This window comes from Aegilops tauschii, chromosome 6, assembly GCF_002575655.3.
Source record: "Aegilops tauschii subsp. strangulata cultivar AL8/78 chromosome 6, Aet v6.0, whole genome shotgun sequence".
Classification (NCBI taxonomy): domain Eukaryota; kingdom Viridiplantae; phylum Streptophyta; class Magnoliopsida; order Poales; family Poaceae; genus Aegilops; species Aegilops tauschii.
The window spans coordinates 193,546,169-193,570,975 of NC_053040.3; positions in this window are offsets into that span (position 1 = coordinate 193,546,169).

A 24,807-nucleotide genomic window follows, 5' to 3' on the forward strand; every position below is an offset into this window, starting at 1 on the left:
CACGAAGTTGGCGAGCATGGCTCCCTTGATGACCCTAGTTGTGCTGAACTCCGGTTGGAATGCCTGCAGCTCGATGTTCCATTCGGCGACTCTTCCGGCAGCGTCGGGGCTCCTGAGTACCCTCTCCAACGGGTAGGCCGAGACGACCTTGATTGGGTGACCTTGGAAGTAGTGTTGCAGTATTCGTGAGGCCACCAAGAGCGCGAGCAAGAGCTTCTGAGGCATGGGGTACCGTGCCCTTGCATCCCGCAGTACGTGCTAACAAAATACATAGGGTGCTCGACGAGGGTGGGTGCGTCGATGGGGCCTATGTCCGTTGGGGGTTGAGGCGCCTCCTGAGTTGATGAAAGCCTAGAGCCTGGTCGCTCATTGGGGCCTCTGCAGGCCCAAGGACGCCGTCTTGCTGGGCCTGGCCATTCGCTGGCGTTGCTGCAACCCTTGCGGCACCCTCCGGGTCTTGTATCGCCCGGCTGGGGGCGCAGCACAGCGCGACGTATCCTTGGCCTGGCGTTCTTCCCGAACCGCCACTAGAGCTGCGCTGGCGGAGTAGGGAGTGGCGGCAAGGTAAAGCACCAGGGGCTCGAGAGGGCGGGGTTCCACCATCACCGAGGGCTGGTCAGGTATCTCTTGAGGTCTCAAAACGCTTGGTCAGCCTCCGGGGTCCACTCGAACGGGCCCTTCTTCTTCATCAACTTGAAGAATGGTAGGGTGCGCTCTCCCAGATTGGAGATGAAGTGCCCCAACGAGGTCAGGCAGCCGGCAAGCTTCTGCATCTCCTTGAGAGTTTGTGGTGGGCTCATGTCTTCTATCGCCTTGACCTTCTCCGGGTTAGCCTCGATCCCCCTGTGGGACACGAGGAAGCCCAGCAGCTTGCTAGAGGGGACACCAAACACGCATTTCTCTGGGTTGAGCCGCAAGTCCACCTGGCGCAGGCTTGCAAAGGTCTCCTCTAGGTCTTCAATCAAAGTCCTCGCCTCCCGAGACTTTACCACAATGTCGTCGACGTAGGCTTCTGCATTCCTCCCGAGCTGCTGACCCAGGGCGATGTGCATCAGCCGTTGGAAGGTCGCGCCTGCGTTGCGCAGCCCGAATGGCATGCAAGTGTAGCAGTACACCCCGCACAGGGTCAGGAAGGCCGTCTTCTCCACATCCTCTACTGCCATCTTGATCTGGTGATAGCCTGAAAACGCATCCAGGAAGCATAGCAGGTCGCACTCGGCGGTGGATTCAACAATCTGGTCAATGCGCGGAAGCGGGAACGGGTCTTGGGGGCAGGCCTTGTTGAGGTTGGTGAAGTCGACGCACATGCTTTCTTTCCTGCCTTTACTTGGTACGATGCTGGGGTTCGCCAGCCACTCTGGGTACCTAACCTCACGGATGACACCCGCTGCCTCCAGCTTGCGGGTTTCCTGGACGATGAAGGACTGCTTTTCGTGGACTGTCGCCGCGCCTTCTGCTTCACAGGGCGCACATTGGGGCACACCCTCAAGTGATGCTCGATCACCCCTCTTGGGACCCCTACCAGCTGTTTGGGTTCCCAGGCGAATACTTCTTTGTTTGCGCGCAAGAACTTCACCAATGCCTCCTCTTGATCCGGGTCGAGGTTGGCGCCTATGGTGGAGGTGGCTCCCGATGACCCATCTTCCTCGACTAGCACCTGCTTGGTTTCGGCCCGATCTTGAGCGAACAACTGCTTCTTCTTTGCTGGCGTGGCCTCCTTAACCCCAGGGGTGACCTCGGTGGCTGGTCGCACTGTTGTGGCGGTTTTGAGGGCAGACTTGAGCACCGTTAGAGCCTCCTTGGTGTCTCCAACTATGGTGAGGACGTCCTTGCTCCTGGGCATCTTCATGAGGTTGTAAGCTGGATGGGTTGCCGCCATAAACAGAGCCAGAGCCGGGTATTCAAGGATGGCGTTGTATGGGAGGCCAATGCGGGCGATGTCGAAGTCGATCAGCTCAGTGCGGTAGATGTCGCGAGTGCTGAAGGTCACAGGAAGGCGGATCTGCCCCAAGGGGTTGGTGGAGCCGCCGCCAACCCCGAAGAAAGGCTTGCTGGGGAGGAGCCGCTCGAGCGGTACGTGAAGGAGGCTAAAAGCTTCCAGAGAGAGCACATTGAGGCCGGCGCCGCCATCGATGAGGGTCTTGGTGACAGCTACGCTGCAGATGGTGGGCGTGAAAAGCATTGGGAGCATGCCCGAGCTGACGGTGGTGACAAGGTAATCCCCCGAGTCGGAAGGTCAGGTCAGCCTTGGGCGCCGTCCAACCCAGGGGAGCTCCCTGCCACACGGAAGCGGCACCAATCTGGCGAAAGAACGGCTTGGTCTGACAGTCCGAGGGTGGCGCTTGCGAGCCGCTGAGGAGGGCCACAACGGCGAGGGGCGCCGACGCTATGAAGCGCGCAGCGAAGAGGCCGCGCAGCTCCTCCGAAGATGCCACCGTGGATTCTAGGAGGTTGAGCAGCCAGGCGCACGGTGCACCAGTGAGGGCCATGGGAAGCCAGTTGGCCATGACCTTGTCATCCCCCCAGCCTTCTGGACAGCCTCTTCATATGCCGGCAGGAAGGCCGACAGGTCCGCCGCGCCGTCATAACGTGGCGGCATCTCCGGTTTGAACTTGGGCGGCCACCGCACCCGCCACAAGGCGGGGGCAAAGGCTCTGAGCCCCCTGGCCCCGCCATGGACATCTGCCATCCCAGCCGAAAGAGCGACGCCGGCCATGGGGGCAAGACGCAGCGGTGGTGGAGCGTGGATCATCGGACGGAAAGCTTCAGCGCACCCCTACTTGGCACGCCAAATGTCGAATTTCAGGTTCCGGAAAACCCTTGAGGTTCGAACACTGGGGTGCGCACGAAGATCTCTCCTCCCCCTAGCACTCACCCTCACCGCGATCTCAAGGCTCCGCGCGTCGAACTCGCAGAACAAAGGGTCACAAGGTTTATACTGGTTCGGGCCACCGATGTGGTGTAATACCCTACTCCAGTGTGGTGTGGTGGATTGCCTCTTGGCTTGAGGGTGAACAGTTACAAGGGAAGAACGGCCTCCGGAGGAGAGGTGCTCTTATGCTTGGTGAGTTTGTGTGGATGAGGATGATCTGAATAGCCCAGATCAGTTGCCTCCTACCGTGGTGGCTAGCCCTATTTATAGAGGCCCTGGTCCTCTTCCCAAATGTTGGCAGGAAGGGATCCAACAACGGCCAAATTTGAAGGGAGACAACTAGTAAAAGTTATCCTGACTAAAGGTGGTCTTCGCCTGCCAAAGGCTCTGGTGGTGACGCCGTCTTGGGCTCCACGGTGACCTCCATCCTGCCGTCCTGCTGGTCTTGGTCTCGTTGCACTGATATGGAAACCTTTGCCTGATGCTTCGGGACTCCTCGCCTGCGCTTGCCTCTTTATCACCAAAGAGGAAACAAGGACACTGTGCGCACTGGCACCCGCCTGGCGCCCGCCTGGCCTCGGTCATCATGGCTTGCGTCACAGAAACCTCGCGAGGTGCCCCTTGCCTTGATCTCTCCGCCCCTCGCGAGCCAGCCTGGTGAGGCTGCCCCCGAGGAGGTCTTGCATCATCCGCCTCGTGAGGCTTGGCCCCTCGCGAGGGTCTTGAGTGTTTGCCGATGAAGATGGGCCGTACGGGGCCGCTAGTGGAGCCATGTCGTGGGCCGCAGGCAGGCAAGTTTGGGGACCCCCGTTCCCAGGACGCCGACAGTTGGGTTCGACACTCTTACTTATCAAAAGTACAATGATAGATCCCCTATACTTGAGGGTCATCAAGACTCTTTTTTGGCACCGTTGCCGGGGAGTGAAGCGCCTTTGGTGAGTGGAATTTGGTAATGAAACATTTATATTACATGATGAAATTTACTATCACTTGTAACTATGGAAAATAATCCTTTGAGGGACTTGTTCGGGGTATCTTCACCTCGACCGGTAGAGCAGGAAGTTTCTCCTCAACCTACTGAACCTACTGAAAATATTTATTATAAAATTCCTTCGGGTATGATAGAGAAACTGCTAGCTAATCCTTATGCAAGATATGGAACACTACATCCTGATATGCATCTAATCTATGTGGATGAAGTTTGTGGATTATTTAAGCTTGTAGGTTTGCCCAAGGATGATGTCAAGAAGAAGGTCTTCCCTTTTATCTTTGAAGGGAAATACATTGACGTGGTATAGGCTATGTGATGATATTGGATCTTGGAATTTCACTAGAAGTTTTATCCTATGCATCTGGTTCATCGTGATCGGAATTATATATATAATTTTTGGCCTCGTGAAGGAGAAAGTATTGCTCAAGCTTGGGGGAGGCTTAATTCAATGTTATATTCATGCCCCAATCATGAGCTCTGAAGAGAAATTATTATTCAGAATTTTTATGCTCGACTTTCTCGTAATGATCAATCCATGCTCGATACTTCTTGTACTGGTTCTTTTATGAACAAGACTATTGAATTCAAATGGGATTTATTGGAAAGAATTAAATGCAACTCTGAAGATTGGGAACTCGACGAAGGTAATGAGTCAGGTATAAACCTTAAGTTTGATTGTGTTAAATCTTTCATGGATACCGATGCTTTTCGTGAATTTAGCACTAAATATGGACTTGACTCTGAGATAGTAGCTTCTTTCTGTGAATCATTTGCTACTCATGTTGATCTCCCTAAGGAGAAGTGGTTTAAATATCATCCTCCCATTGAAGTAAAAGTAGTATAACCTATTAAAGTTGAAGAAGAAATTGTTAGTTATAATGTTGATTCTATCGTTCCCACTGCTTATATTGAGAAACCACCTTTTCCTATTAGGATAAAGGATCATGCTAAAGCTTCAGCTGTGGTTCGTAAGAGCTATACTAGAACACCTACACTCCCTGAACAAATTAAAGTTGAACCTAGTATTGCTATGGTTAAAGATCTCTTGGTCGATAATATTGATGGGCATGTTATTTGTTTCTGTGATGAAGCTGCTAGAATTACTAGACCTGATACTAAAGATAAACATAGACCTGTTGTTGGCATGCCTGTTGTTTTTGTTAAAATATGAGATCATTGTTATCATGTCTTATGTGATGTGGGTGCTAGTGTGAGTGCAATTCCTTTTACATTATATCAAGAAATTATGAATGATATTGCACATGCTGAGATAGAAGGTACTGATGTTACTATTAAGCTTACCAATATAGATACTATATCACCAATTGGGATTGTTAGACATGTTGAAGTCTTGTGTGGGAAAATAAAATACCTTACTGATTTTCTTGTTCTTGGTTCCCCACAAGATGATTTTTGTCCCATTATATTTGGTAGACCTTTGTTGAACACTGTCAATGCTAAGATAGATTGCGAGAAAGAAACTATTAGTGTAAGTTTTGGGGATGTATCTCATGAGTTTAATTTCTCCAAATTTCGTAGACAACCCCATGATAAAGAATTGCCTAGTAAGGATGAAATTATTGGTCTTGCTTCTATTGCTGTGCCTCCAACCGATCCTTTAGAACAATATTTGCTAGACTATGAGAATGATATGTTTATGAATAAAAGAAAGGAATTAGATGAAATATTCTTTAACCAAATGCATGTTTTGAAACACAACTTGCATGCTGAAATCCTTGGGGATCCTCCTCCACCCAAGGGTGATCCCGTGTTTGAGCTTAAACAATTACCTGATACTTCGAAATATGCTTATCTTGATGAAAAGAAGATATATCCAGTTATTATTAGTGCTAACCTTTTCAGAGCATGAAGAAAAGAAATTATTGAAAACTTTGACGAAGCATTGTGCCACTATTGGATATACTCTTGATGATCTTATGGGCATTAGTCCCACTCTATGTCAGCACAAAATTAATATGGAGCCTGATGCTAAACCAGTTGTTGATCACCAAGGACGGTTAAATCCTAAGATGAAACAAGTGGTAAGAAATGAAATACTAAAGCTTCTAGAGGCAGGTATACTTTGTCCTATTGCTGATAGTAGATGGGTAAGTCCCGTTCATTGTGTCCCTAAGAAGGGAGGTATTACTGTTGTTCTTAATGATAAGAATGAATTGACCCCACAAAGAATTGTTACAGGTTATAGGTAGGTAATTGATTTTCGCAAATTAAACAAAGCTACTAGAAAAGATCATTATCCTCTACCTTTTATTGATCAAATGCTAGAAAGACTATCCAAACATACACACTTTTGCCTTCTAGATGGCTATTCTGGTTTTTCTCAAATACCTGTGTCAAAAGAGGATTAAGAAAAAAAACCAATTTTACTTGTCGTTTCGGTACATTTGCTTATAGACGTATCCTTTTGGTTTATGCAATGCACCTGCTACCTTTCAAAGATGTATGACTGCTATATTCTCTAACTTTTGTTAAAAGATTGTTGAGGTTTTCATGGATGATTTCTCCATTTACGGAACTTCTTTTAATGATTGCTTAAGCAACCTTGATCGAGTTTTGCGGAGATGTGAAGAAACTAATCTTGTTTTGAATTGGGAGAAGTGCCACTTTATGGTTAATGAAGGTATTGTCTTGGGGCATAAAATTTCTGAAAGAGGTATTGAAGTTGATAAAGCTAAAGTAGATGCTATTGAGAAGATGCCGTGTCCTAAAGATATCAAAGGTATAAGAAGTTTCCTTGGTCATGTTGGTTTCTATAGGACGTTTATTAAAGGCTTCTCTAAAATTTCTAGGCCTCTCACTAATCTCTTACAAAAAGATGTTCCTTTTGTTGTTGATGATGATTGTGTAGAAGCATTTGAAATACTTAAGAAAGCCTTGATTTCTGCACCTATTATTCAACCACCTGATTGGAATTTACCCTTTGAAATTATGTGTGATGCTAGTGATTATGCTGTTGGTGCTGTTCTAGGACAAAGAGTTGATAAGAAATTGAATGTTATTCATTATGCTAGTAAAACTCTAGACAGTGCCCAGAGAAATTATGCTACTACCGAAAAGGAATTTTAGCAATTGTCTTTTCTTGTGATAATTTCAGATCTTATATTGTTGATTCCAAAGTAACTGTTCTAGGACAAAGAGTTGATAAGAAATTGAATGTTATTCATTATGCTAGTAAAACTCTAGACAGTGCCCAGAGAAATTATGCTACTACTGAAAAGGAATTTTTAACAGTTGTCTTTGCTTGTGATAAGTTCAGATCTTATATTGTTGATTCCAAAGTAGTTGTTCACACTGATCATGTTGCTATTAAATATCTTATGGAAAAGTAAGATGCTAAACCTAGACTTATCAGATGGGTTCTCTTGTTACAAGAATTTGATTTGCATATTATTGATAGAAAGGGAACTGAGAACGTTGCAGACAACCTGTCTAGGTTAGAGAATGTTCTTGATGACCCACTACCTATTGATGATAGCTTTCCTGATGAACAATTAGCTGTCATAAATGCTTCTCGTAGTGCTTCTTAGTATGCCGATTATGCTAATTACATTGTTGCTATATTTATACCACCTAATTTCACATACCAGCAAAAGAAAAAAATCTATGATTTAAGACACTACTTTTGGGATGGCCCACACCTTTATAAAGGAGTAGATGGTGTTATTAGACGTTGTGTACCTGAGCATGAACAGGAACAGATCCTACGCAAGTGTCACTCCGAGGCCTACGGAGGACACCATGCTGGAGATAGAACTGCACGCAAGGTATTACAATCTAGTTTTTATTAGCCTACTCTCTTGAAGGATGCTCGTAATTATGTCTTGTCTTGTGATGAATGCCAGAGAATTGGCAATATTAGTAGACGTCAGGTTATGCCTATGAATTATTCACTTGTTATTGAACCATTTGATGTTTGGGGCTTGCTTATATAGGACATTTTCCTTCCTGTAATGGGTATACACATATTTTAGTTGATGTTGATTATGTTACTAAGTGGGTGGAAGCTATTCCAACTAGTAGTGCTGATCATAACACTTCTATTAGGATGCTTAAAGAAGTTATTTTTCTGAGGTTTGGAGTCCCTAGATATTTGATAACTGATGGTGGTTCACACTTTATTCATGGTGCTTTCCGTAAAATGCTTGCTAAATATGATGTCCACCATAGAATTGCATCACCTTATCATCGTCAGTCTAGGGGTCAAGTAGAATTGAGCAATATAGAAATTAAATTGATCTTGCAAAAGACTGTTAATAGATCTAGAAAGAATTGGTCCAAGAAACTTGATGATGCATTATGGGCTTATAGAACTGCTTATAAAAACCCTATGGGTATGTCTCCATATAAAATGATTTATGGAAAAGCATGTCACTTACCTCTTGAACTAGAACATAAAGCTTATTGGGCAATCAAAGAGCTCAACTATGATTTCAAACTTGCTGGTGAGAAGAGGTTATTTGACATAAGCTCACTTGATGAATGGAGAACCCAAGCCTATGAGAATGCCAAGTTGTTTAAAGAAAAAGTTAAAAGGTGGCATGAAAAAAATACAAAAGCGTGAATTTAATGTAGGTGACCATGTCTTACTATACAACTCTCATTTAAGATTTTTTGCAGGAAAGCTTCTCTCTAAATGGGAAGGTCCTTACATTATCGAGGAGGTCTATCGTTTTGGTGCCATCAAAATCAACAACGCCGAAGGCACTAACCCAAAGGTGGTTAACGGTCAAAGAATCAAACATTATATTTTAGGTTTGCTACTTCACCTATCTTTATTGATGATAAGGATTATGAATTCTCTGTCGACCTAGAGTTAATTACTTTGGTTGAATCTAATCCTTTCCATGGTTATGAAACTGAAACTGTTGTGGCACATCTTACTAAGTTGAATGATATAGCCACCCTTTTTACTCATGATGAGAAAACTCGTTATTACTTTATTCTCAAATTATTTCCTTTCTCATTAAAGGGTGATGCTAAAGCTTGGTACAATACTCTTGCTCCTGGTTGTGTGCATAGTCCCTAGGATATGATTTATTACTTCTCTAAAATATATTTTCCTGCTCATAAGAAACAAGCTGCCTTATAGGAAATATTTAACTTTGTGCAAACCAAAGAAGAGAGTCTCCCACAAGCTTGGGGGAGGCTTTCCAGTTACTTAATGCTTTGCCTGATCATCCTCTTAAGAAAAATGAAATACTTGATATCTTCTTTAATGGACTAACCAATGCTTCTAGGGACTTCCTAGATAGTTGTGCTGGTTGTGTTTTCAGGGAACGAACTGTTGGACAAGCTGAGGAACTATTGAATAATATATCGAAAAATTATGATGATTGGACTCTTCCTGAACCACCAACTAAACCCACTCCGAAGAAGAGGGCTATATTATATCTCAGTCCTGAAGATATGCAAGAGGCAAAGAAATCTATGAAGGAAAAAGGTATTAAAGCCGAGGATGTTAAAAATCTACCCCCTATTGAAGAAATACATGGGCTTAATACACCACCACTGCGTAAGGTGGTAGAGGTAAATTCCTTAATGAAGTTCAATGATACTGACAATCCTCACAATATGCATCCTAGCCAATGCCTTTATGAGTTTGAAAACTATATTAGAAAACAAGATCACTTCAATGCAAATGTTATGAAACAATTGAAATACAATTCTGATATGATTGGTCGCTTGAGTGATTTGTTATTTAGAATCTCAAATGATGTTAGAGGTGTTGGAAAGCATGCTTCTATGGTTCAAACTCAGTTAGAACAAGTTGCTAAATCACAAAGAGAATTGCTTGATAAAATGAATCATAATATACATGACTTTGCTGTTAGAGTTGCAACTAGAGGAGGTAAAATGACTCAGGAACCACTTTATCCTGAGGGACACCCAAAAATATTAGAATAAGATTCACAAAGAGTTAACACTGATGCACCTAGTCCTTCTAGAAAGAAAAAGAAGAAGAAAAATGATAGGACTTTGCATCTTCTAGTGAACCTAAATTGAGAAACCTCCTGATAATGATAATGAAACTTCTATCTCTGATGCTGAAACTCCGTCTGGTAATGAACACTCACCTTCTGATAATGAAAAAGATAATGATGAGGTTCATGAAAATGCTCAACCAAATAATAAAGAACCAGACAATGATGTTGAGATAGAACCACCTGTTGATCTTGATAACCCACAACCTAAGAATAAAAGGTATGCCAAAAGAGACTTCATTGCTAGAAAACACGGTAAAGAAAGAGAACCGTGGGTTCAAAACGTATGCCCTTTCCACCTAAGTCAACTAAAAAGAAAGATGATGAAGAATTTGAACGCTTTGGTGAAATGTTGAGGCATTGCGTACTCGCTTGACTGATATATTGAAAATGCCTCCTTATGCAAAGTACATGAAAGACATCATCGCCAATAAGAGAAAAATATAGGAAGCTGAAATCTCCACTATGCTTGCTAATTATACTTTTAAAGATGGAGTACCTAAAAAACTTGGAGATCCGGGAATACCAACTATACCTTGCTCTATCAAAAAGAATTATGTGAAAACTGCTTTGTGTGATTTAGGAGCTGGTGTTAGTGTTATGACTTTCTCTTTATATAAAAGACTTGACTTGAATAAACTCACACCTACTGAAATATCTTTGCAAATGGCTGATAAATCAACTGCCATATCTATCAGTATCTGTGAGGAGGTGCCCGTTGTTGTTGCTAATGTTACTATTTTGACTAGCTTTGTCATACTTGAGATGCCCGAGGACGACAACATGTCGATTATCCTTAGTAGACCCTTCTTGAACACTGCAGGGGCTGTTATTGATTGCAATAAAAGCAAGGTCACTTTTCATATTAATGGTAATGAGCATACGGTGCACTTTTCGAAGAAACAATTCCAAGTGAATGGTATTAATGTTATTGAAAAATCTCTGACAATCACTATTGGAAGTTTTCAAATACCTCTACCTATTGTCAAAAAGAAATATGAAATGCTTATTGTTGGGGACATTCATATCCCCATTGAGGTAACTTAGTGATTTACGAAAGTTCTTCAGTTTCATGCTAATTGAAAGTGGTTGTTAATAAGACCTGATCAACCTTATTAATGGATCATTTTTTGAGCGGTATGAAGTTGATGAATTTAGTAAGCACTACCTTATGTCCCTACTTTTTGTTTTTTGTTTTTATTAATTAAATAAAATAAAATGCCATGTTTTGTCTGTTTTCTGAATTTCCCGTGCAATAAAAAAATGACCCAAAAATAAAAGTTCTCACGATGCCCTGAAAATTTAATACGATTTTTTCTGAATATTTCTGAATTTCTGGTGCAAATAATATTAGAGGAAGGTGCACCAGGTGGGCACAACCCACTTGGGCGCGCCAGGACCCCCAAGCGCGCCCTGGTGGGTTATGGTCCCCATGTGGGCCCCCTCACTTATCTCTTCACACCACATCATCACTTACCTCCAGAAAAAAAATCTCCGTTCCTCTCTCTCCCGTGTTCTTGCTTTCAAACCCGCGGATTTTGATCTCTTTGCTGAAGCTCCATTTCCGGAATTGTTTCGGGCGATTGTTGCTTGGTATGTGAGTCCACCGTTTGTCCAATTAGTGTTTGTTTTAGTGGTTTATATTTTGAATAATTAGCTACTCTTGGTGCTGCTGTAGATGAGCTTGCATGTTGAATTCTTAGATTTCTAGCTAGTTTGAATGCTTGCTATGGCCTCTATATATCCCTATGAGTAGTTGCTATCAATCTTATACAGTTTTGTTGATAAATTTTTGTCACTCAAATTTTTTCAGAAAATTGTACGTGAACACTATGAACCTTTTTAGAAGGAGTTCTTCGAGGAGGCGATCCTCGGGGCATCTTCTAGTGACAGCTCCGCTCGCCAGTCTTATGTTGAACCAAGTGAAAGTTCCACACGAGATGCCGCCACCAAAACATGCTTATGGCCTTGCGATGAGTATGATGCATGTGGCAATTAAGGAGGAATTTGAGCAATATGTTCACAATGCCGGCCTCGGTCCCTCCATTTCAGATAAGTGCGAACAACCCCACATTCTCACTGAATCATTTGTCAAAGGATTTAAATTCCATCCCCGTGAGTCTAGGGTGTCGTTTATGCTTTATGATAATCCATTTACCATCTCAGTAGAGAATTTTGCTTACCACTGCAAGCTCCTGTTCTGGGGTTCGCTTGACGAACCGCCAAGGGCTAAGTACCAATCTTTCTTGACTAGTCTTTGTTGCGGTGAGACGAGGGGAGTGACACAAGGTAGAATAAAGAGCATTCATTTTCCCGAAATTCAGTACTTTGCATTATTTAACGGGAAATGTATAGTAGGCAAGCAGGACCGCAGTACACTTTGTGCTCCGGACTTGAGCCTCATATGCACCGCTCTCACCGGTGAAAGGAATTATAACCTTGGAGCGATTGTTGCACGCAGACTTCAACACAACGCTAACATTGGCTATTTCTATGGTGGAATTTATGCCACGCGTTTAGCAAGAGAGTTGGGTGTTCCACTTTTGCCCTTTGACCCTATCCTACCCACGCAGTATTTAGATACTGACACCTTAAAAGATCATAAGATCCTTAAAGGAAAAATTCATAACTTCACTTACAATCTGTTGTTTAACCAAACATCTGCTGTGCACACATATTTGCCTGCGCCTGCTCTTTTTGACTATCACAGCAAGGGAAGATATTTTGTTCTTGAGAGCGAGGCCTGAGCTCACAACACGATAGTGGAGGCAGCACGGCAGGCCGAGGCATCCACACTGAGAGCCTCCGTGAGCTACCACGCCAGCTACTATTGTCGGTGTACAAAAGTAGGGGTCCTTTTTGTACCCCTTTACTTGTGCATGGGCAGTCGCAGCCACACGCCCGCGGCCGCGCTTGGCGGGACAGAAGAGGAAGCAAAGACACAAGGCTACCAGAGCAACGCCAAGGCAGAGGCACAAGGAGCAAAGGGACAAGGCAGGCTCTCCCCGGCAGGAGCCTTGCCGAGGGGCAGCTTACGTAGCCCCGGCAAGGGCCTTGCCGGGGCAACTTGCCCAACACCAGCAGAGCCGCCACCCTTGAGCCTAAGAGTTCCGACACCATCAATAACATTTTAACCAAGGCTCGGGAGGCGCCTGCATAGTGGCATGCAGATCTTTGTCAAGACCAAGAACATACAAGACTAGATGAGAATCAGAAGACGGAAACCCCCGGCAAGATCCTTGCCGGGGACGATCACAAGACCCCCAGCAAGACCCTTGCCGGGGACGCCTGCAAGACCCCGACAAGGCCCTTGCCGGGGCCCCGGCAAGACCCTTGCCGGGAACATCTGGGGGGCCGCAGCCAGGCCCCCACCCGCCAAAGCTCCACCGCAGTTCCAACACAGTAGTCAGGCCGCCAACAAGGCAGGCACCTGCGTGGCGACGTGCAGCTTCCAGGCCAACTCAGCAAGCACCTGCATGGTGGGATGCAGATCTTCGTGAAGACTCTGTCACCACACCAACTCAGCAGCCAGCCAGCCAGCGTGGCGCCGCACGCCTAGTCAGCCTGGACGCGCGTCGGAGCGAGGCGAAGCAGCGACAGACGGGACGACCTTCCTTGCCGTCCCTGATAAAGTGAGAGGGCATGTCGGCAGCGCATTAAATGCATTTTGTCCTACGGTGCTAGGGATAAACTTGTATACAGTATGGACTTTCCACCTCCTGTGTGCCACTGTGGCGACCCCATTGGCTATAAAAGGAGGCCCGAGGCATACTGGAGGAGGATTCGGACTTTTTGGACCTTGCATGCTCGGTAGCTAGTCCAAGAACACCAGCAAACGCAAACCAGCAGGAGTAGGGTATTACGCATCACTTGCGGCCCGAACCTGGATAAACTCCCCGTGTTGATCTTGTCAACCCGCTCTTCTCACAGCCTCGCGCCCGCCAACCGTAGAAGGGATTCCCCGTGATCCCATAGGTGTCATTTCCACCGACATCTCTGGCACGCCAGGTAGGGGGCACAAGCTGTGAAAATCCGGTTTGGAGGTTAGTGCATCGACTTCATCATCACCATGGCCCCAAAGAAAAAGGGGATCACAGCGATCGGGTCGCCCGGAGCCGGCCCGTCCGTGCCAGCGTGAGCAGGCGACCGGGTGGCCACAGATGGTGCCGGAGACGTGGCCCACGAGCATCCATGACACTCTGGCAATCGGAGCCAGGCGAGCGGCGTCGTTCGAGTTTGAGACGATGAGCCGCACGCCGCTGGGTCCGGGGGCGGGGCAATGCTGCCCACGGGCGGCGCGGCAACCTCTACGGCACCCCAGCTGGAACCCGCGCCGCGGCCTTCCCAGGCCGCTTTGGGTTCACTCTTGCGGTGCTCGATCCCAGTGACAGAAAGGGAAATGACACGTATTGTATTGTAGCCATCGAGGATAAAAAGATGGGGTTTATATCATATTGCTTGAGTTTATCCCTCTACATCATGTCATCTTGCCTAATGTGTTACTCCGTTCTTATGAACTTAATACTCTAGATGCATGCTGGATAGCGGTCGATGTGTGAAGTAATAGTAGTAGATGCAGAATCGTTTCGGTCTACTTGTCACGGACGTGATGCCTATGTTCATGATCATGCCTAGATATTCTCATAACTATGCGCTTTTCTATCAATTGCTCGACAGTAATCCATTCACCCACCGTAATATATGCTATCTTGAGAGAAGCCACTAGTGAAACCTATGGCCCCCGGGTCTACTTTACATCATATAAGTTTCCGATCTATAATTCTAGTTTACTATTTATTTTGCAATCTTTACTTTCTAATCTATACAACAAAAATACCAAAAATATTTACCTTATTATCTTTATCGGATCTCACTTTTGCAAGTGGCCGTGAAGGGATTGACAACCCCTTTATCGCGTTGGTTGCAAGGTTCTTGATTGTTTGTGCAGGTACTAGGCGATTTGCATGTAGTCTCCTACTGGATTGATACCTTGGTTCTCAAAAACTGAGGGAAATACTTACGCTACTTTGCTGCATCACCCTTTCCTCTTCAAGGGAAAACCAACGCATGCTCAAGAGGTAGCAAGAAGGATTTATAGCGTCGTTGCCGGGGAGATCTACGCACAAGTCAAGACATACCAAGTACCCATCACAAACTCTTCCCCCTCGCATTACATTATTTGCCATTTGCCTTTTCTTCGCCTCTTTCCCGTTTGCTTTTCTTTCTCCATGGCCGAATCAAAAAGGGCTAAGGGTTCTCTCCCGGGTATTAGTACTTTGGATAGTCCCTCTGTCCTCTCTAAGCTCATAAATAATGATGTTATGGAAATACCTACTGGGGTTGTCAATGAGAGTTTGAATAATTTCGATGAAGATGATCCCGGAATTTTTTGTTATTTACTTGATGAGTCTTTGAAAGATGCTTGGGATAGGCTATTAAGGATCCGAGCCAGCTATGTGCCCCAATATCAAATTGAGATATACCTAAAAAGCTTCTATGTTGGCTTACCCTCTTCGTTCAAGCAAGTTTTAGATTCTATTTTTGAAGAAGATTTTCTTGAGGGGGATGCCATAGATACCTATGAAAAGATGAAAACTATATTCGGGCACCCCATGAGTGAGAAGGTTGAATCCACCTCTCTTTTGTGCTTTTATCAAAATGAAATTATCAAAGAGATGAAGACTAGCTTAGATGCAAATTTCCTTAACGTGCTTAGTCTTTCTTCCACCATTAATGGGCACGTGCTTTCTCAAAAAAGAAAGATAAATGCTATAGATAAGAAATTTTCTCTTTTCTTTCCCAATACCAAAGATGGCAATACCTAGATCTATTCTTGTTTTTATGCCTAGCTAGGGGCGTTAAACGATAGCGCTTGTTGGGAGGCAACCCAATTTTTTTTGTTCCTTGCTTTTTGTTCCTGTTTAGTAATAATTCATCTACCTTCTGTTTAGATGTGGCTTTATGTTTTAATTAGTGTCTGTGCCAAGTAGAATCAATAGGATCTTCTTGGGTGATAGTTGTTTGATCCTGCTGAAAAAGACAGAAACTTTGCGCTCACGAAAATAATTGTGAAATTCACCAGAACGTGATAAACTACCAATTCGGTTTGCAGTAGATCAATATACAAATTATCCAGGTTTTCCAAGTTTTTCAGAATTTTTGGAGTTCCATAAGTATTCGAACAAATCAGATTGCTACAGACTGTTCTGTTTTTGACAGATTCTGTTTTTCGTGTGTTATTTCCTTATTTTGATGAATCTATGGCTAGTATCGGGGGGTATGAACCAAAGAGAAGTTGTAATATAGTAGGTTTAACACCAATATAAATAAATAAAGAGTTCATTACAGTACCTTAAGGTGGTGGTTTGTTTTCTTGCACTAACGGAGCTCATGAGATTTTCTGTTTAGTTTTGTGTTGTGAAGTTTTCAAGTTTTTGGGTAAAGATTTGATGGATTTCGGAATAAGGAGTGGCAAGAGCCTAAGCTTGGGGATTCCCAAGGCACCCCAAGGTAAAATTCAAGGACAACCAAAAGCCTAAGCTTGGGGATGCCCCGGAAGGCATCCCCTCTTTCGTCTTCATCTATCAGTAACTTTACTTGAGGCTATATTTTTATTCACCACATGATATGTGTTTTGCTTGGAGCGTCTTGTATGATTTGAGTATTTGCTTTTTAGTTTACCACAATCATCCTTGCTGTACACACCTTTTGGAGAGACACACATGAATCGGAATTTATTAGAATACACTATGTGCTTCACTTATATCTTTTGAGCTAGATAATTTTGCTCTAGTGCTTCACTTATACCTTTTTAGAGCACGGTGGTGGTTTTATTTTATAGAAATTATTGACCTCTCATGCTTCACTTATATTATTTTGAGAGTCTTTTAGAACAGCATGGTAATTTGCTTTGGCTATAAAATTAGTCCTAATATGATAAGCATCCAAGATGGGTATAATAACAACTTCCATATAGAGTGCATTGAATACTATGAGAAGTTTGATACTTGATGATTGTTTTGAGATATGAAGATGGTAATAATAGAGTCATGCTAGTTGAGTAATTGTGAATTTGAGAAATACTTGTGTTGGAGTTTGCAATTCCTGTAGCATGCACGTATGGTAACCATTGTGTAACAAATTTGGAGCATGAAGTGTTCTTTGATTGCTTTCCTTATGAGTGGCGGTCGGGGACGAGCGATGGTATTTTCCTACCAATCTATCCCCCTAGGATCATGCGCGTAGTGCTCAGTTTTGATGACTTGTAGATTTTTGCAATAAGTATGTGAGTTCTTTATGACTAATGTTGAGTCCATGGATTATACGCACTCTCACCTTTCCATCACTGCTAGCCTCTTCGGTATCGTGCATTGCCCTTTCTCACCTTGAGAGTTAGTGCAAACTTCGCCGGTGCATCCAAACCCCGTGATATGATACGCTCTATCACACATAAACCTCCTTATATCTTCCTCAAAACAGCCACCATACCTACCTATTATGGCATTTCCATAGCCATTCCGAGATATATTGCCATGCAACTTTCCACCATTCCGTTTATTATGACACGCTTCATCATTGTCATATTGCCTTGCATGATCATGTAGTTGACATCGTATTTGTGGCAAGGCCACCATGCATAATTTTTCATACATGTCACTCTTGTTTCATTGCCCATCCCGGTACACCGCCGGAGCCACTCATATAGAGTCATACTTTGTTCTAGTATCGAGTTGTAATCCTTGAGTTGCAAATAAATAGAAGTGTGATGATCATCATTATTAGAGCATTGTCCCGAAGAAAAAAAAAGAAAAAAAGAAAGGCCAAATATAAAAAAAGAAAGGCCAAAAAAAGAGAAAGGCCAAATAAAAAGAAAGGGACCAGAAGGGACAATGCTACTATCCTTTTTCCACACTTGTGCTTCGAAGTAGCACCATGATCTTCATGATAGAGAGTTTCTTATATTGTCACTTTCATATACTAGTGGGAATTTTTCATTATAGAAATTGGCTTGTATATTCCAACAATGGGCTTCCTCAAATGCCCTAGGTCTTCGTGAGCAAGCAAGTTGGATGCACACCCACTTAGTTTCTTTTGTTGAGCTTTCATACACTTATAGCTCTAGTGCATCCGTTGCATGGAAATCCCTACTCCTCGCATTGACATCAATTGACGGGCATCTCCATAGCCTGTTGATTAGCCGCGTCAATGTGAGACTTTCTCCTTTTTGTCTTCTCCACACAACCTCCATCATCATATTCTATTCCACCCATAGTGCTATGTCCATGGCTCACGCTCACGTATTGCGTGAAAGTTGAAAAAGTTTGAAAATACTAAAGTATGAAACAATTGCTTGGCTTGTCATCGGAGTTGTGCATGATGAGAGCATTTTGTGTGATGAAAATGAAGCATAGCCAAACTATATGATTTTGTAGGGATAAGCTTTATTTGGCCATGTTATTTTGATAACACATAATTGCTTAGTTAGTATGCTTGAAGTATTATTATTTTTATGTCATTATTAAACTTTTGTCTTGAATCTTTCGGATCTGAACATTCATGCCACAATAAAGAAAATTACATTGAAAATAATGTTAGGTAGCATTCCACATCAAAAATTCTGTTTTTATCATTTACCTACTCGAGGACGAGCAGGAATTAAGCTTGGGGATGCTTGATACGTCTCCAACGTATTTATAATTTTTGATTGTTCCATGCTATTATATTATCTGTTTTGGATGTTTAACGGGCTTTAATATGCTCTTTTATATTATTTTTCGGACTAACCTATTAACCAAAGGCCCAGTGCAAATTGCTATTTTTTTTTGCCTATTACAGTGTTTCACAGAAAAGGAATATCAAAGGAAATCCAAACGGAACGAAACCTTCGCGAGGATCTTTCTTGGAACAAACGCAATCCATGAGACTTGGAGTGGACGTCAAGGAAGCAACGAGGTGCCCACGAGGCAGGAGGGCGCGCCCAGGGGGGTAGGCCTGCCCCCCACCCTCATGGGCCCCTCATAGCTCCACCGACCTACTTCTTTCGCCTATATATACTCTTATACCCTGAAAACATCCAAGGGAGCCACGAAACCAGTTTTCCACCGCCGCAACCTTCTGTACCCGTGAGATCCCATCTTTGGGCCTTTTCCGGCGATCTGCCGGAGGGGGATTCGATCACGGAGGGCTTCTACATCAACACCATAGCCTCTCCGATGATGTGTGAGTAGTTTACCACAAACCTTCGGGTCCATATTTATTAGCTAGATGGCTTCTTCTCTCTCTTTGGATCTCAATACAAAGTTCTCCTTGATCTTCTTGGAGTTCTATTCGATGTAATACTTTTTCCGGTGTGTTTGTCAAGATCAGATGAATTGTGGGTTTATGATCCAGATTATCTATGACCAATATTTGATTCTTCTCTGAATTCCTATATGCATGACTTAATATCTTTGCAAGTCTCTTCGAATTATCGGTTTAGTTTGGCCTACTAGATTGATCTTTCTTGCCATGGGAGAAGTGCTTAGCTTTGGGTTCAATCTTGCGGTGCTCGATCCCAGTGACAGAAAGGGAAAAAACACGTATTGTATTATTGCCATTGAGGATAAAAAGATGGGGTTTATATCATATTGCTTGAGTTTATCCCTCTACATCATGTCATCTTGCCTAATGTGTTACTCCGTTCTTATGAACTTAATACTCTAGATGCATGCTGGATAGCGGTCGATGTGCGGAGTAATAGTAGTAGATGCAGAATCGTTTCGGTCTACTTGACACGGACATGATGCCTATGTTCATGATCATGCCTAGATATTCTCATAACTATGCGCTTTTCTATCAATTGCTCGGCAGTAATTCGTTCACCCACCGTAATATATGCTATGTTGAGAGAAGCCACTAGTGAAACCTATGGCCCCCGGGTGAAACCTATTCAGTAGTAATTCATGCCTAGATATTCTCATAACTATGCGCTTTTCTATCCACTAGAGAAGCCACTAGAGAAACCTATGCGCTTTTCTATCAATTGCTCAGCAGTAATTCGTTCATCATGTAATCGAGTTAGTTTTGTTAGGGCTTGATCCCTAGTATCGACTGTGTTCTAGGATTGATGTTGCTATGACTTTGCCGTGCTTAATGCTTGTCACTTTGGGTCCGGGTGCCATGAACTCAGATCTAAACCGCTTATGTTATCATCATTATATCCATGTTCTAGATCCGATCTTGCAAGTTATAGTCACCTACGACGTGTTATGATCCGGCAACCCCGGAGTGACAATAGTCGGGACCACTCCCGGTGATGACCGTAGTTTGAGTTCATGTATTCACTATGTGTAAATGCTTTGTTCCGGTTCTCTATTAAAAGGAGGCCTTAATATCCCTTAGTTTCCAATATGGACCCCGCTGCCATGGGAGGGTAGGACAAAAGATGTCATGCAAGTTCTTTCCATAGGCACGTATGACTATTTACGGAATACATGCCTACATTATATTGACGAACTGGAGCTAGTGCCATAGCGCCCTAGGTTATAACTGTCTCATGATGAATATCATCCAACAAGTCACCGATCCAATGCCTACAAATTTATCTTATATTGTTCTTGCTAAGTTACTACCGTTATCATCACTGTTACCCTTGCTACAAAAATACTGCTATCACTGTTACCGTTACTATTGCTGCTGTCACTATTATCGAAATTGTCATATTACTTTGCTACTGATCACGTTGCTGCAGATAATTAATCTCTAGGTGTGGTTGAATTGACAACTCAGTTGCTAATACCTTCAAATATTCTTTGGCTCCCCTTGTGTCGAATCTATAAATTTGGGTTGAATACTCTACCCTCAAAAACTCTTGCGATCCCCTCTACTTGTGGGTTATCATGATAGCGTTGCCATTGCACATGATATTAACAATTTTATCATTTGCATTATTGAATGCATCACACACGGTGCATAGAAGAAACTGTGTGGATAAGGTTGTCCATCACACACACTTTTTATGTGGTAATCGTTGCGCAAGGTGGCCTAATGCGAACAGTTTTCAAGAGGATGTCGTGTGTGATTGTTCATTGATCCAACATGGTTTATTCCTAGAAACTGTGTGCGTTGCCCGAGGTCATCGCCCACGGTGTTTTCTCAATAACCGTTTGCAATAAAAAACCAATTAGCATTTATTAATTCTCCTATTATTAATAATCCAGTTATTAATCTAATTGACATTTCATATTAAGCACACAATATATTTCATTTCCATATTCAGGAAGTAGGATTTCATAATTGAAATACATCAGACTACAACATCATATAGCTTTAGCACTCAGCTACCCCATTACACAACTGCACCAACACCAAGTTTCACATGCAAGACCTACAACCTTTCAAAATTAGCATCATTGACGGAACATAGACAGATGAATCTCATCTGGAAAACTGCTGAAGCGGAAGGCAAATATTCAGCCTTCATTGATGTTGAAGGTCTTTGCAACTTTAGACCAGTGCCTGTGGATGATTGACCGTCCATACTTCATCCTCTTCAGGAACACTTCAATATTGAACCGTGTGTGTTGTATGAAAACCGTCCTCGCTTCCTGACCATACAGGTGGTTTGAGAGGTAATCATTAGTGAACTACTTTGGAAAGGCCTGAAAACAAGGATATGCATAAATATATTATCCAGATTTGAGATGGCGCAAAGGAACTAAAAATACAAGGTATAACAGTTAGTACCATCCCGTAGTGAACTGACGTCTTCTTCATTGTGCAGACAAAGATGTTGTTGTTTTTTGTCGCTAATTTCTTTATCATAACAATCTTTCTGAGTGTCTTGACTTGACTGATATTAATGGACAACTCATTTCCACATATGCAAAAAGGTTCAAACAGTGGGTCAAAACCTCTGACAGCAGGACCTACATGTGCAAGACCAAATTGTTAAAAACCTAATATTTGAAAACAAGAAGTGAAAAGGTGTGTTATTAAGTGCAACATGCCTAATATTTAAAAACAAGCAAACGTAGTCATTCAAACTTGTATTATGCAGGTCTAAGTACACTAGTTATTGGCCTGTTTGGATCCATGGGTTAGAGTTAGTTTGAGCTAGTTTGGGCTCAAATAGCCCTAAAATCTCCAAACATGAGGGCTAGTTTGAGCTAGTTGCATCAAACCCACCCAAAACAACTATCCCACCCAAGAGGTGCTGATTGGGGCTAGTTCTCCTAGTGCATTTATTGTCAATCTAACACTGTCATCCAAACACCTCTTTGGCTAGAGTTAGTTCAGGGTTAGTCATTGTTGAGTATCATTGTTATTTACGAAACGTAGGATAGCGTAGGATTTATTTTACCTTGACTTGTACTCCAAGATGACCATGTACTCCTATATATATGCCCATGAGGCTCAAGCAATACAATCAACTATTCCACCAATCTCTCTCTCTCCCTTTTAATTGTCATGAGCTAGAAACTAACTCTAACCTCTAGCTAAGTTAGAGTATCCAAATAGTCCCATTGTTAAATCAAATGGAAAGGCGTGTTCAATACTCCCTCCGGTCTTTTTTACTCTGCATATAAGAATTGTCTGAAGTCAAACTTCATAAAGTTTGACCTTATTTATATGAAAAAATATCAACATCAAGCATGCTAAAGATATACAATATGAAAATTTAAGTCATGACACATGTACTGATATTTATTTAATATTGTGAATGTTGGTATTTTGTTCTATAAAGTTGGTCAAACTTTAAGAGGCCTGACTTTAGGCAAATCTTATATGCGAACTAAAAAGATTCGGAGGGAGTACAACATGCTTAACAGCAACCAAATATAGTCATTCATAGAGCTATTGTTAAATTTGGTATTGATGAAATTGAACTGCACAGTTCATACTAGCACATATAGAACATCACACTGTTAATAGCTGAAATAAACAAGGCATACTACGAACAACCAAAGATGGCAATTGAAACTGGACATATGCTAACTACAAACAACCGAACAACCATAAACTGTAGAAATAAACAAGGCATAATGCAAACAACCTAATATAGCAATAAATACTGGACAGGTTCTCACTACAAAAGGGGTTCGAGAAAACAAATTGTCGCGGGATATCCGCGGCCACCTATGGGACCGGGCGGCCCCTTGCTGGTTCGGCGGGGGACATCGCGTTGCACAAAGAGCAGACCAGCGCGCGGCAGCACCATAGAGAGCACACAAGCAATTTACCCAGGTTTGGGCCACCGCGAGGCGTAAGACCCTACTCCTGCTTTGGTAGATTGATGGTGGAAATGAACGTGGTGGTGCATGGTACACTTGCCCGGCAAGGCCTGCCTCAGGGCGACGGTCACCACAAGCATACAGTGGCTTGGGTTTTCAAGTTTCCAACCCTCTAACCCCCTCCTACGATTGCCATGGGCCTCCTTTTATAGATTAAGGGGTCACCACAGTGGCAAAATAGTCATTACCCACTGATATGATAGCAAACAGTGCTATCATACCTAACTCTGCGGGCTGACAGGGTGCATTAAATGCACCGCTCAGTGTCACATCGCTAGCTGCCCGGCAAGGCCTTCCGGGCTTATCTCGCCAGCTCCGCACATGTTCTCTTGACACGTCGCTGGATGGGTGTCACTTGTGGGTTTCTTCTGTAGGAGATGGCCGCCATGTTGCAAATGGTGCCACTTAATCACTTTGCGGCTCGACATCGCACTGATTGACGACGTGGGTCGTACTTGCATGGTTGGCGGGGTGGTTCAGGCCCCGCAAGCCCCGGCAGGTGCTATCGGGGAGTCTTGGTTGCTTGCTTCTAGTGGTGACCTGGGCCCTTGCCGGGCTCACCTGCCCGGCGAGGGAGGCCCTTCTCTTGCCGGTATCCTGTTCCTTTGGCTTGATCTCGATCTCTCCGAGCTGCATGTTGGTTCTTCAACCTCTGACTTGAGATGGTGCTTCAATCTTGATCTTGTGCCTGTGCACAGTTGGGCAACATACCCGGGGTCAGTTGCACCGACACAAATCATGGGTTTCCTCACTTTTCACAGATTGGCTCCTCCTCGTGGTCGCCGTCAATGAGGTCTGACTTGCCAGCTGAGGATCCCAGGCCAGCGTCGCAGAACGTGTCCTTCAAAAATGACAAAAGGGGCTCGATGGCGATGATGGATGGCAAATTGTTCATAACGAGCCGCAGAAGATCAGCGGCAGGGCCATCGATGAGATCGACGGCTGTCGAACCCGAGGAGTTGGGGTGGGCAACTTCACCTATGACACAACCAATGTCAAGTCGTTGGTGTCGACGACATGGATGTCGTAGCCGGCGTCCGCGACATGCCAGAATACTCTAGCCCGCTGATTGAAAGGCTTAATCCAGGTCCAGTCATCGTCATCAGCTTCCTCGGCGGCCACCTCGCCGATGTCGGGCGAAGAGGCCGCGGTAAAGCTCTTTTGGACCATTCGCTCCTCGAGCTCCCCGGGAAGCGTAGCCGGGCTTAGGCTGCGATGCTCTGGAGTGGGGGAGGGGGTGGCGATGGGGATCTATGGGAAAGGGGGCATTTTGCAGGCATCATCTAAGAAACTCAGGGCGGCGAGGGTATGTATATTGATGGGTAAACTGCACGGGCAGATCGGCAGAGGTTGACGATGGAGGCGGCATGGTGACAGCGACCTAGCTAGGTTTGGAGCGAGGGAGGGGTGGTGTGTATGTGTGTGAGCGGGGGATTTGGGGTGTGTGTGGAGGGGGTCCAAGGTGGTGTTTGAGGAAATTCCGCGGGTACTGAAAATTTTACTAGGCGGGAGTAAAATGGCGGGGCTACGAAAAATTTGGATCAAGGGATTGAAGCAGAGCGGGGCGGGAGTAAAATGCCGGGGCTACTGAAAATTTGGATCTACTGATTGAAGCAGAGCGGGAGTAACAGACATCACACACGGTCGAGACATACTGATCGTGTGCTATCA